General features: G+C 46.9%; 1 long non-coding RNA gene across 1 annotated transcript; it reads right to left on the bottom strand.

The window, feature by feature from the left end:
• Positions 1-234: 234 nt before the first annotated feature.
• LOC142564972 (uncharacterized) lies at positions 235-12,634 on the bottom strand. Its single transcript, XR_012824720.1, has 3 exons — positions 11,044-12,634; positions 9,921-10,842; positions 235-2,059 (listed from the first exon to the last, which is right to left on the bottom strand). It is a non-coding gene; the product is annotated as an uncharacterized LOC142564972 (long non-coding RNA).
• Positions 12,635-13,672: the final 1,038 nt, after the last annotated feature.

Raw genomic sequence — 13,672 nt, 5'->3', positions numbered from 1 at the left:
CCTGAAGGCATCAATGTTGCCGGATTCGAGACCCTCGTTATGTAATAAACGCGAGATGCGAAGGTTGTGGGTTCGCTTCCCACCTCCGGCATGTTTTTTCATCCACCTTAATTTCAGTTAATTTATCGTTTCTTTATTTCATTTATTAAGCACAAGTAATTACCCCTATGTTGTCCTTGGTGTAAGTGTTTGTTGGCTTCTTATGATATGACTAATAAAAAAATCGTGTCCCTCGGTTAACCCCCTTTCCTCTCAATCATTTGTTGTAACTCATCCGCAGTGTTGCTGAATAGTTATCCTGGTGCAGTTATACTGATGTGCAAAACTGTACAAAATCTGGTGACGTGCATTCAACTGGATTATCTGTAGCTCTTTCCGTAAATGTGGCTGCGAAAAGGGATTATGAAGCAATAATATTCTTTTGTGCAAGAGTAACTGCCTGAACGATATATGACTTCCTTTCCAGAGTTTATTGACGACCTGAACCAGTATACGTCGACTCCGATTATGTCATTTTGGAGGAAATGCAACTTGCGGAGTAAACGGGTTTTGCCCCCTCATAAACAATTCACCAGCTCTACATTCGTTACAAATTTATTATATATACACGTTTTATAGATGTGAGGCTCTGTCAAACTCTAAAAAAGTCCGGTCAAAAACCCGGTCAATATGTGTCTACATTTTCAAGAGTTCTTGTTAACCTGTACGATCACTCCAATTTTATGATTTTGGTGCAAACATGACTTGTGGAGTTAAAAGGATTCACCAATACTACACTGTTTACAAGGGGATTATAATACCTCTTTTCCTAATCTGATGATATGCGAGTCTCTAGAAAAGGGAGTGCTGACAACTCCTTCTGCGCAGGAGTAACATCCCGGTCAATATTTGGCTCCATCTTCAAGAGCTCTTTTTGACCTGGCCGAGTACGTTCACTTCGATTCAGCCATTTCGGATCACGAGTAACTTGTGGAGTGAACACAGTTATTCCCTCATAAATGATTGGCCAACTTTACACTGTCTTCAGCTGGATTGTGATACCTCTTTTCATGGTGGTAACAACTTTATTTCGTCAACATAAAGTGATGCTCTGCTACAGTCTAATGAAAGGGAGTCCTGGTCGCTTCTCTGTGGAGGAGTAACTGCCAGGTTTGTACGGTACCCTATTTTCGATCGTTCTTGACTACGTTACCGAGCGCGTTCGCTCTGAGTGCTCTCATCTGGAGTAAACATAACTTGCGGAGTAAACGCAGTTACTCCCGCGTGCACCCGCAACCCCTGAAGCGCAGGTCTCTGTACGGGTCTGCTTCTGTACCGCGGACACGGACGCGATAAAAATATTGTTATTACGACGGTTGTTCAAAAAGTAACGGTAAACTTCTTTCTCATTCCCAAATAAAGCTGTTGGGCCAAAAAGAAAATACAGTTTTCAACATTTGTGCCTCCTCTGTTGCACAATTGTATCGCTGATGGCGATAGTAGAGCCGGTAGTGATGTTGAGTCACTCTTGCCGCATAATTGCGATGCCCGTTGTTTAGAAAAATATGCCAACACTGGAGCCAGTTTACACTTCTGGAGACATCACTTTCAGAGCTCGTCGAATGGCGAAACCTGCAAAAGTTGACGCGTGAAAAGAAATAAGGTACGCCTCCATTTCGCTTCATTTTGGGGTCACATGACTATCGTGTACGCTGATAGGATGCCCGCCAATATAGTGAAGCGTCATGACGGAAGATTGCGACGTCCCCTGAAGTGGTCGACGGGAATAGGTTCGATGTAGAGAGCTGCGGTGTAAAGTGCTCCAAGGCAAGTCTTCTTATGAAATCCTTAGAGCCATTTTCTTCAAAACTTCGTAGCTTCAGCCTCCCACTATTTATTTTAAGGAGGGGGTTTGAAGTGCAGTCAACGATTTCAAGAATGAACCACATGGAGTGGGACATCGTTTTAAGATGCGACTATGAACCGCAGGCAGCGTGCGTAATTTCACTGCGTCCATAAGTAGTCGTACCATTCATAAAGATAGGAATCCACAACCATTGAAAGGGTCCTCGGGTCCAACCTGTCAAAAATAACATGCCATTATATGTATCAGAAGCAATAAAAACAGACAGACAGACAGACAGACAGACAGACAGACAGACAGACAGACAGACAGACAGACAGACAGACAGACAGACAGACAGACAGAGATAGATAGATAGATAGATAGATAGATAGATAGATAGATAGATAGATAGATAGATAGATAGATAGATAGATAGATAGATAGATAGATAGATAGATAGATAGATAGATAGATTTTGACCATCTGTGGTTCTTCAACGCGCACCCTAGAGCTAGGTACATTCGCAATGCTCCATTCTACCCCTATCTGAATGTGACCGCGGGGATCGGAAAGCGTACTCTCGACTTCGTGTTCAGCAACCAGAAGAACAAATCCACCACGGCGGTTGATTCCACGTGCACGACGCGTCGAGAACTAGACTGTGTGCGAAGTGTCCACCTGCAACCGCTATAAATGGTTATGTCATGTAGTCTGCATAAAGTGTCCCCCAGGAAAAATAAAACGGAGTATATATCTTTCCTCTGTGCTTTTTCTGCTTAATATTGCTACTGCTCGTGATTACGCTTCGCTCAGTTTTATACTGGCAGAAAGGTCACGAAGAAGTGAAGAAGGACGTGGACGGGCGAAGAGCAAAAACGCAACGCGACGTAATCGTGAACGTTTACCAACTGCCCCCTGTCATCGGCTTACTACTATTATTTCTTCCGCAAATATTGGTTTAACTTTGCGAGTTATCGAGCTACTTGTTTCCAGATCCCTGAATATGCCACTATGGCCTTTTATACGTATAGTCGAGGCCGGTTAACAAGCTGGCCCTCTTCTCTTTTTCCATCGTACACCTATCCTCGTTCTGCTGTTCTATGCGTGCTTGACGAACGCGAATGTTTGGCTAGGATGCCAGTGACATTTGACCAGTGGCACTTTCTTACAGGAACCGTGCTGCTTCATACCGTTGCTTTTTTAAACATATTACTGGCTGCCTATAGACATAGCTAATATTTTCCCAAAAATAGTTCCTCCCTCTCCCCTCGCATGCATGGCCACAAGTAAGCAGACTGCCAATGTATTTTGTGGTCTGATATATAGAAACTGGTGTCTATCACGAGATGAAAGTATATGAAAGACAGGAACGTTAACCATTATTTACATCTCCGCTTATCAGGCCACCTTAGGCTCTCCCCGCATAGCATACACAAAATGTCGAGTCTCGTTTGCATTGCCGCACCTGGGTTGAGCTTCTTAACATGCTCGCCTTATTCTATCTCGTTAACTGAGTTGCCTTGGTCTTTCTCAGAATTCTCAGAGATGTAGATGACACCTCTCTGAGAACTCTGATTCAACTGAGGCTGGGTAAAGTGCTACCGGAATTTGTTGTGTCATCGGTGTGTTTGCAAGGACTAGTACGGGGATATGTAAAAGAAGTGGTTTCATCTTTCCGTTTCTTGTTATACTATGCAAAGACTATACAAAGACCTTGTTGGTGAGTTATTTCCTGTGTCACTGCACCGTGAATTACACTGTGCAGGAAAAAGAAAATATGTGTTCAAACGCGTCAAAAAAGGCTCGTCGTGCCAGGGGTTAAAACTTCTTTTTAAACTGCACACAGGAACCTTACCTGTTAAAACATGGTTGGAAGATAGGGATTTATTGGTTCCGTGGGCTACTCATTGTTTATTATGCAAAAAACCAGCGACAATTGAGCATGTGTTTTTAGATTGTGGGGGTGGGGTGTTTCTTTTTTTGGGGGGGTGGGGGTGGGGGGGGCATCTTACAGAGAACTTTAAAAAAATAGTTGCCATTAAGTCCGCATGGAATCCATTATCTCACGGTCGAGAACGATGAAGGCGTGCCTTGTGATATTGTTATGCTCCTGGGCCTGCACAGCATATGGCGAACTCGGACTGCTGTACACAATTGCGAATCGGTGTCCCATTTTGTCGAAATGCAGAAGGTGCAGACGTATGTACCGGAGTGAGTTCCAAGATTGGAAATTTTGTTGCAAATGCCGAAATACTGATGACTTGTAGTCAGCAAACAGCTGATTGTTCTCCGTACTGTGATCTTGTCATTCGCTTCTTCTGAGCTCGTAAACTTTGTGTCAAGCGAGGCAATAAAGAAAAAAAAATAATTGCCCTAGTGTACAGGTTAGAGTAACTGGCTCGTGAACGTGACGACGTGAGTTCGAATCTTACATTTGGGAGCTCTTTTCCGCGGAATAATTTTTTGTCAGCGTATAAATGGCTGTTGTTGTTAACTGCTTATTTGAAGTGCATTCAAAAGAATGACTGTTACTTCCATGACGAACATCGGAAAAAAGGCAACTGTTTGTCCTTGAATAAGTAACCGCATAGGGAGTAACAGGACGAACGTTGTGGCAGGTCAGTTACTCTACAAAAAGAGTAACTGACCTTTTCGTCCTTATTTTATAAGAGTGTACAATTATTTGGGAAGCGGGAAGCGATATGCTAAATACGAGAGAGTAAAAAGAAGGTAAGAAGTGAAAATTCACAATACATTTACCTGTGTGAGCGCTGTCACGGTTTATCGAGGTGACATATAGTCGCACACAGCGTCAGTCCCACACACGTACAGAAAGAACAACGTTACACAGTGCACTGTGCAACCCAGTCAAAGTTTGTGGCACACCTCTTTCTTTCAGGTAGTGCAGAAGCACCTTCATAGCCACTCGGTCTGATGTCCGTCAGGCGCGTAGCCAGGATTTTTTCGGGGGAAGGGAGGGCGGGGGGGGGGGGGCTTAGATTGCATTTAGGAGGTTGGGGGAGCGTAAGGTTCCATTTTTCTCTGTTAAGTTTCTCATGCTTGGTGCATACTACTGTACTATTACCTGAGCAGGCCGTTGGTCTGCCTGAACACGTGTACCAACCTGTACTTGTGTGGGGCGAACATTAGAGGGATATGCGCGTTTGTTCAAAGGCAACGTGCCATTCGTAAAGGAAGTAACTGGCCGGCCTTTCGGGGGTGGGGGGGACTGCACCCGGTCAGCCCCCACCCCACCACCACTCCTGGCTGCACAACTAATGTCCATGCAGGCCAGCATCAAGAAGGTTGGTTTCTGTGATGAGTAGGCGAATGTCCAGCCGGTCTAACGTGGACCAGAGCGCTGCCCTTTGCTCGTTGAAGTGAGTGCTGTCGCAGCGAAGATGCGCGATTGTCTTGCTGCATCCACAAAAGTCACAAGGTGGGCTACTTTCTCATTCTATTAGAAAAGAGCACCGCCTTGGAAAATGCTGCTCCAAGCCATATAGGCGGGCATGAAGCGTGCAGCCGTTTAATTAGAGGCCGGATGGAACGTGAAACTTTAACTTAAATTCCCTAATCGAGTATGAAGGTAATACAGTCCACTTGAAGTCAGGAACGGCCACATGTCGCCTAAAGTCAATCAATGAGCGCTTAATAACTTACACTGCATACTTGTATGCGTGAGGGAAATTATGGCACTTCCAACAAGCAGCATCTGCGAGAGCGGACATGCGCATAGTTCAAATTCATTTGTGCACTTAAGACACCGTGATTCCATACAAGCTTCCTTCCTTTCTTTTGGAGAGTGGTCTACACGTGGAATAACATGAATTGGCAAGCCTAACCGGGCATAATGTAGGAAAAACCGAATCGATAAAAACATGAAGATAATGCGTATACAGGAAAAAGGTCATGACAAAAGCTGGATTTCAAAACATGTTACAGAATCTGTGTTACCTTTTTCTGAAAAGTTGTTCCAATATGGGGGTCATTGCTTCTAGAAAAGAGAGTAACCTGTTTGAATTGCTTATCTGCGCAATAGGTGCGAAAATGGCGACACACATATAGGCCGACAAAAACAAAACATCACTTACAACAAATTTATTCTTCGGGAAATTTATATACACTATCGGGGGTGCTGCAACAGCCCGTCAGTACACAGCCGTGATCAAATAGCACTGTTCTTTGAGTGATAACGATATGGATGCTACACACACGCAACTCTCACCTGTTTCAATGATTCTTTTTGTCTCCATTACCAACCTCATCCACAAATGGCGACTGACTTCTAGCAACAACAGAGCATGCGCCAAAATTTAGTGCGCTTGTTGGGAGTGAAGCTTCATGTTTGTCAGTCTATATGTGTGTCATCGCCTCCGCGCCTGTCAGACAGATATGCAATGCCAACCTGCCTAAATTTCCATCCTAACGTCTCACATTTATATAGTATCGGGCTCTCGTGTAACTGTTTCTTCAAACCCAAACATCACAGTTTCGTTGATCGGAGTCGCCACATGCAAAGCACGCCTGCTGTTATTTTGCATTCGGCTTAAGCAGCCTGAATACGTGACGGTTATTGTACGGAGGCCCGTCAGCAGGTCAAGGCAACCGCATCTGTAGGATCCTAAGGTCGGAATGGTCAAGGCAAGCTCGCCGCTTCAGAACGCACCTGGAAGACAGCACTGCTGGTCAGTTCTGTCGGAGAGCATCGAGCGAAGCGGACCTTCAGGGGGTTTAGCCGTATTGCGAACCGGACAACAGAGTTCCTGTGGAAGAACATTGTGTCACAGCTACGAGCTCGTCACCGTCCTAAGAAAAACGAAGTTCCACAGGACAGAACCTTTGCGGAGGGTGACGTTGCCTTACCTGAAGACGACAACGACATTCTCGCTGTGGGATCGAGATGCGCAGTGCAGCCACCAACTGCACAGCACCAGAGCTGCTTTCTATGGTGCGGAGCGTTTCAAGTCTGGATCTTGCCGGTGAAACAAATCTGTGCGTTTCGAATGGAGTAGATGTCCTTCCCCGAGACAAACTTCAGAGTACAGAGCTTTGGCTATCCTTTGTCAATCATTGTTATATGTTTATAGTTGTTTGTATAAGGAGCGCTTATTTTTGAGTGTGTAAACCCCTGTCCACCCCTGTTATAACCCAAATGAGGCTGACAGTATAATAAAATGAAATTAGCTGCAGCTGTCCTGCGGCCGCTCATCGTGGGACGTCGTGCCTGAAGGCTACCACCGGACAAAGAAAGGTACGTGGGTTGGCCGTCTTACCACGTGACTAGCACAAGGTGCAAGCACTTTAAGCTTTGGGTTCAGTAGTTCATTGTCACGAAAATGTCTCAAGAAAGATATGAAAAAAAATTAGGCCAGGAATATGTGTGATAAACTTGACCTTTCTAAACTATAGAGGGATATTAAGACAAGTTAAGGAAGCACACTTGAAGGTTTCAATTTTTTCAGTGCCAAGACCAACAAAGTAAGCTGCTAATTCACAGTAATTGTGCCAGGTACGGGGCAGAAGTGGCTCGAGCTCTACCTGCGAGAAAGGCTTAAGCTTCTCCTGATTGGTGATCCTTAAATGGTCAAATATTCCGTCGAAGACATTCTTTCGGAGCATTCTAGGGTGAATTTAGAAGCATTTTCGACAGATTTCAAGAACTTGTATTGAAACAACTCTGCCAAAAGATGAGTTGATTCACTGTGTCCATGATAGCACTGACAGCTACGGTTCCCTGTCATTTCAACATGGCGATACCATATAGCGAAAGATAAAATCTGGGCGATGCTCCAACTTTATGTCACTTCTGTATGCGTTAAATTACACAGTCGCCTTTAGCTGTAGATAAGCGGCATCTGCAGAGGTTTTTGCACAGCCCCAATTTTAAGTGATTTATTACGGCGAAAGCCTTAGAGCGCTCATGGGTCCAAAAATCCGACGACCGTCGAGCGTTAAGGCAGCAAAATTCAAGCGCACGCACCAGTAAGCCATCAATTTCTTTAACAGTAAAACAGCACGATTATTTCTGTTCGCGTTGTACGGACACGCTTCTAAATAATCAGTGTAGCGACAAAAAGTATCCACGTGCGGTTCTCCCGGTTTTGTTCATATTAGCCGAGCAATGCACACGTGTCAATGCACACGTGCAAACAGGCCTGGAGTGCGGCATGACCCCGGTGACCAGAACCGGTAACGCACTCCCTCACCGGATTAGGATTGGCCACCCTGGTGCAGTACTTGGCCACAACCTCCTATATGAATACAGCAATCAGTACATGACCGGGGTAGTTGGAGCAGTATGGGAGAGGCATTTGCCCTGCAGTGGGCGTAACCAGGCTGATGATGATGATGAAGCACAAGTGTCTTATGACGTTTTCAGGAGCATAAGTACGCCTGCAAGAACTGGAAGTAAATCCGTCGTCGGAAATGAGCGTTGCGTATTTGTCTGATTTGCCTTTCCGTGACCCCCCCGTTCTGTACGCTCTACAAGAAAGCGGACGGCACCATATATACAAGCCTATGTAGCTACCTTCGTCGATTAAAGTGTTAAAATAAAGAAATGTAATTCAGTGAATCTGCGTATGTTCCTCAATTGTTTTCATGGACTTGCCAGGACCGTTCTAACCTGCTATTAACCACGCAGAACCAGTGTCCATGTCTAGGCGACCGCAAAACAAAAGAGAAAAAGAAGAGAAAGCTACTAACACAAAGTGGCAACGCATTCGAATGTCAAAGTAATTTAATGACTGTCTCGTGAGCGCGCAGCTTTCACTGAACTTCAGCCTTTTTGGCCTAAGGAAAAGTGCCAACTTTTCTAGCTCGTGCAGACACGACCTTTTCAGTCTTCTCGGGGCTAACGGTGTTTTAAAACACTTTCGTTTTTGTGGATGATCTTTTAGTGCTTTTAGACAGGAATTCCATTGATACAGATCTGGCCGTTAATTGAACTTCTTGAGCGTTAAGAAGATTATAACTTCTGTAAAAGTGGCTCACGAAATTTCGGTTGACGCATCCATAAGGTCTTTATTTTTTGCATCAAAGATTGTTTTTATCTACTGACCATGTCAGTTGGAGGTATGAGCCCAGCTTAACACAAGCTGCTCCCATTTTGTTCGTCCCATTCAAAGCTCGGCAAACGTAGCATTGCAAACATGTGCCTGTTTACACTTTTTAGAAGTCTTGCCCACACGGAGCATAGTAGAGCCTTTTGAAACGGGCTGACCGTTTAAAGGCGGCAGACTGCCCAGAACAAGTTTCCATTGAGGAAGTTACGAACTCGCGAACTGAATGTAGAACAACCTCAATAAAAGAAAAGGCGGCCGTAATTCCCCTTGTTTCACAATTTGAAACACATGAAACATTGAAGCAGAAAGAGCCGATGTTAAGGCGATCTCTGCCACTTTGAGGCTTTCTGGGGTGCGCAGCATCACCGACTCTTGTCCCCGCAAAACACCACTTTGCGTCTCAAGCACGAGAGCAAATAAGTCTGCTGTCAAGTGGGCGCCGTAAATGAAATACCTTCGTCGTGAAGTTGGAAATACGTAGGTCAAACAGGGCAACGTTTGAATGATAGGCTACGGCAGCACTAATACAAGTTCAAGAACGGCAGAGACTGCAGTCGAGATTGCACGTGCACGTCAAATTTTTGGCGCATGTTCTGTCGTTGCTAGAAGTCGCAATAAGTGGGTGCAAGGCAAGAGTTGCGTGAGAGTAGCATCCATGTCATCAGAACCTAAAGAACCGTACCATTCGAACCCCACTCCGCACTTAGACACTGTGACAGCACCTTGTGAATATTCTTGGTTTTTCTCTGAATGAATTTGTTTGAAGTGGCCCTTCATGTGTGCTGTCGTTTCCGTCCCTATTACATAGATATGCTAAACCAACCTACCCAAATTTTCATCCTAACTGTACGAAAAGTATACATGAGACATCAATCGGCTAAAATGAACGTCACGATATGTCGTCTAATCAAGGCGGTCTGTCTCGGGTAGTGCCATTCAGTTACAAGTAAATATGAAAATTACCTGCAGGAACCAAAAAAAAAACGAATTCTGATATTTTCGAAACTTCTGCAGAACGCAGGCCTTACCCGATGGTTCAGGCTTATGAGAGTGGCTCTTACTGAAACATGACATTTTCCCCAAGTTAGTGCAAGTGCCGGCTTTACAGAAGTACGTACGGTATAAGAGTACGACATGGACGCAAGGCGAATATGCATCAATAAGCTGACCTCTAATTGTCATCATTTATAAAGCTTCTTTTTTTGACGTTCTGAGATTCGATGCATTAGGAACACACCTACTGAGTTCCAGCTGCTGCCAACGTAGTATGAAGTCGAAGACAATGGAAAAGCTCCGTCGAGGAGTGAACGAGAAAAAAATAGACGGAGAATGTTCATTTCAGCTGTGACAATAATGCTTCCAAACGCACGCGACGAAAACAATGACCGGAGGGACAACCCAGCTGCAGAGAAGGAATGTCACAGCAGTATGTCTTAAAAGCGGTCATGATATGTCGAGGACTGCATGCAAGCCGTGAGGATGACGCACGTCTCACTTGGGCACATCTGCTCGCCGGAAAATCAGAATCAGAGTTTGCACTCTGAACGCCGAAATGACATTTTTCACATATGTAAATAGCATGCGGATACACTTTATTCGCTTGAAAAGCGTTCGTAAAAAGCAGCCACCCCACGAAATTTTCCCAGCTGCTCATGGCGAATATGTCGTAGCTGCGACTTCTGTGCTCGCCGCACTGAAGAAAGTGATTTTTTTTTCTTCTAGTGTGACACTTTACATTTGCCGCCAGAGCAACTGGAATACGTTAGCAGACATCGAGGGTAGAGAAGCCGCAGAGCCTAGTCTTGTCTGAAGAGGTCAAATTACGAAGAAAGCATGATAAAAAATACTAATAACAATAATAGTTGCAGTTCATCAGATTCATTTGACTTGTCGACGTAATTCGGACTGGACCTGTGGTCATCGGCTTGTAGACTAGTCGTTCTGCTGGTCCTGCCGGAGAACAAACAAAAATTAAAGAATAATTAAAACTAAAATACAAGGACAAGCGTATCAAATCACGCACACACAAACACGTCCCCGTTAATTGCAGGCTTTTAAATTCATTCTCACCAAACGCGACTTCGGAGGAAGTTTTTTTTACACGAACTACATATCTCTACCGGTGTAAGATACGTTCGCAGCGATACTCACAGCACGAAGATTTGCGCGTGTTGGTCTCCCAAATCATCTGGCACCTGGAATAATCAAGCGCTGGCCCTTCCACAATACACGCCTATTGGTGTTCTGCGGTGACCTTGAACATTTAAGAGCAAAACTAACGGAACATAGTGCAGTCCAAAAGCGAGCACTTTCAACGGACCTCCACACCGCTTCTCCGCAGAGCCAGCCCGCCAGTTGAAAACGCTAACTGCGCTCGCCGACCCCACGCGGCGCTGCGTGCGCCGGCGGCCGTCGCTTGCTTCGCAGCCGGTTTTTCCACCGTCCTCCGCTTCTGTCTGCACACCCTGGTCACAGCGCCGGCGTCGCTCTCTTTCCCGCCATTTCTTGTTTATATTTTACTGTCTCTCTCTCTTTTCCTGATTGGGCAGAGCAACCCGCTGCGCCTCCTCTCTAGTCGCGACGGGTGCTCTTGGCCTCCTGGAGCAGAAATGCGAGCGACGCCGCGAATGTACGCCTGGAACGTTGCAAGAACTACCGGCATCTGATGCCGTGACGTCACGCGGAGCGGCGGAAGTGACGCGTTACGCCCCACCCATGCGCGTGCGCCGCTGCGCACTAGGGGCGCCCGCCGCCGTCCGCGTTTTGGGGATTCTTTGTGCCATACTTCGCATTCCAAGCCCGCGGGAGCAGCTGCCGCCTGTGCCGGAGCGTGTGCGAGGAGCGCCGGTCCGTGCGCGCTTCGCTTGTGTGCGTGGAATTTTCTTGACGTCGTAACGCCGCCGCGGCCGCTCGCCTTCCCCTTGCCTGAACCGTCGACCGGCTGTCCGTCCCAGTTTTCTTGTGGCCGTCGATTTCTTCTTCTACGGCCGCCGCCGCCGCATCTGAAAGAGAAGTTTGTGTGTGTGTGTGTGCGGGGGGCACCGTTGACGAAAGCAAAAGCGATAAAAAGGGAGAGAGAGAGCTCTTCTGGTGTGTGTACGCGCGTTTTCTCCGCCACCGAAAAAAAAGAGAAGTTAGCTCTGGACGGACCGCTGGACTTTACGTGATCCGTCGACGACAACTCTCCACGTTTTTGAATTGAGTGCTGACGCTGCTTTTTGTTCCTTCAGTTCCAAATCGCTCTGACCCCACTCCGTGGCCGATTGTTGTTCAGTGCTCAGTGGCCGGCTGGCTTTTCTTTCCCCCTGTGTTCATCGTTCTCCTTCGTGAGTTTTGTGTTCTGCTGGATCTACCTTCCGAGGAAAACACCTCGACTGTTGTCATCACAGGCGTCACTTTGGTGTGCTGCCACCTTCTGTATTCCTCATTTCGCCGCGTCGTACAGTGAAGGACCGGACCTCCTCTGGTTACCGGAGTTGACGCCTGCTATAAGTGAGGTGAGTCCTCAACGTTTCTCTTTCTTTTTCTCCAAATCCCGCTTGCAAACTTGGGGCATCCACACCCGCTGTTAACAGTTCAGTTGGACTTCGCCTTGACCGAGTACTTCGCGTTCTAGTGACCGTTGCAGACACTCGTACAACTCAGTAAAGGACTGGAAGGTCTTTCTCGTTTGTTGGCCATCGTCTGCTAAAAAAACGCGGTCTGTGGCGTCTGCTAGCGGCGCAGCCATCGCTGGGAGGTTCGCACCGGAGTCTGCGCAGACTGAAAGGCTTGCTCGGTTCGAGCGTGTTGCCGTCGTCGGCTGTTTATTTTTGTCGCTTGCCCCCCTCCCCCCTCCCTCTGCGATTGGTTGTTGCTTGTTCGCTCGCGCGCGCTCGCGGTTACAATGGTGCGATAACCACTCGGCGATCGTGACATCACGCGCCCGTAGCTTGCCAGCAACGGGGCGGCACAGTGCGAAGAACAGTTTGCGCGATACGGTAATCGGGCGAGGGTTGGCGAGTCGCGGGATTGCGGTGGAAAGAGAGAGAAGACCTTGACTAGAGTTCCGGTTCCTCGTGCCTCCAGTCGTCGTAGCCCCCCCCCCCCCCGCTGCTAATCTGAGAGAGAGGGTTCTTTTATTTTGCAACGCTAGTCTGGGGCGAGGGATGTCGCTTCTGCTACTGCCTGTAAGCAGTGCTTCGGGTCGACCACAAGATTTGAACTGCACGTGATCAGCGCGGAGCGTCCACTCAACGGGACGTAACCCAACGGTCGCCAACATTAACCCTGACGATTACGGTACACCGTCGGGCAAAGGGCCCTGAGAGGCTGGAGTTCAAAGCGTCACTTTTGCCCTGGATCATCAGCTTGAAGAAGCTTGCCCAGCCATGTTGACTCATAGCGATCGCATTCAGCGCCGGGATAATGTAGCGATGTTATTCCAATTCGTTACCTGTTCGCGCTTCGTCTATGGTCCGTACGGCGATCCGTCTACGTTATCACCGCGAATGTGCAGTTGTGAGCGGTTGATAAAAAATGAATATAACCGATCTAAAGGAATCACTGCAGTCTGTCGGCCCAAGCCGCTAACGGAGAGTGCAATGTTTTACGGTTTGATCGCAACACAAACTTTGTAGTACACAGAAGATGTTTTCATGGTACCCCCTCCAGGTAGCCAGCCGGTTATATATCGCATAAAACGGCCTTCCTGGGCCCGTTCTACGCAACGTTTCTCGGGGCCCACAGCCTTGCGCGGGACTTTTCACCGTACTCTTTCACGCTGACCGTGAAACTTCAG

This window comes from Dermacentor variabilis, chromosome 11 (assembly GCF_050947875.1).
Source record: "Dermacentor variabilis isolate Ectoservices chromosome 11, ASM5094787v1, whole genome shotgun sequence".
Taxonomy (NCBI): domain Eukaryota; kingdom Metazoa; phylum Arthropoda; class Arachnida; order Ixodida; family Ixodidae; genus Dermacentor; species Dermacentor variabilis.
This window is presented reverse-complemented; position numbering and strand designations above follow the sequence as displayed.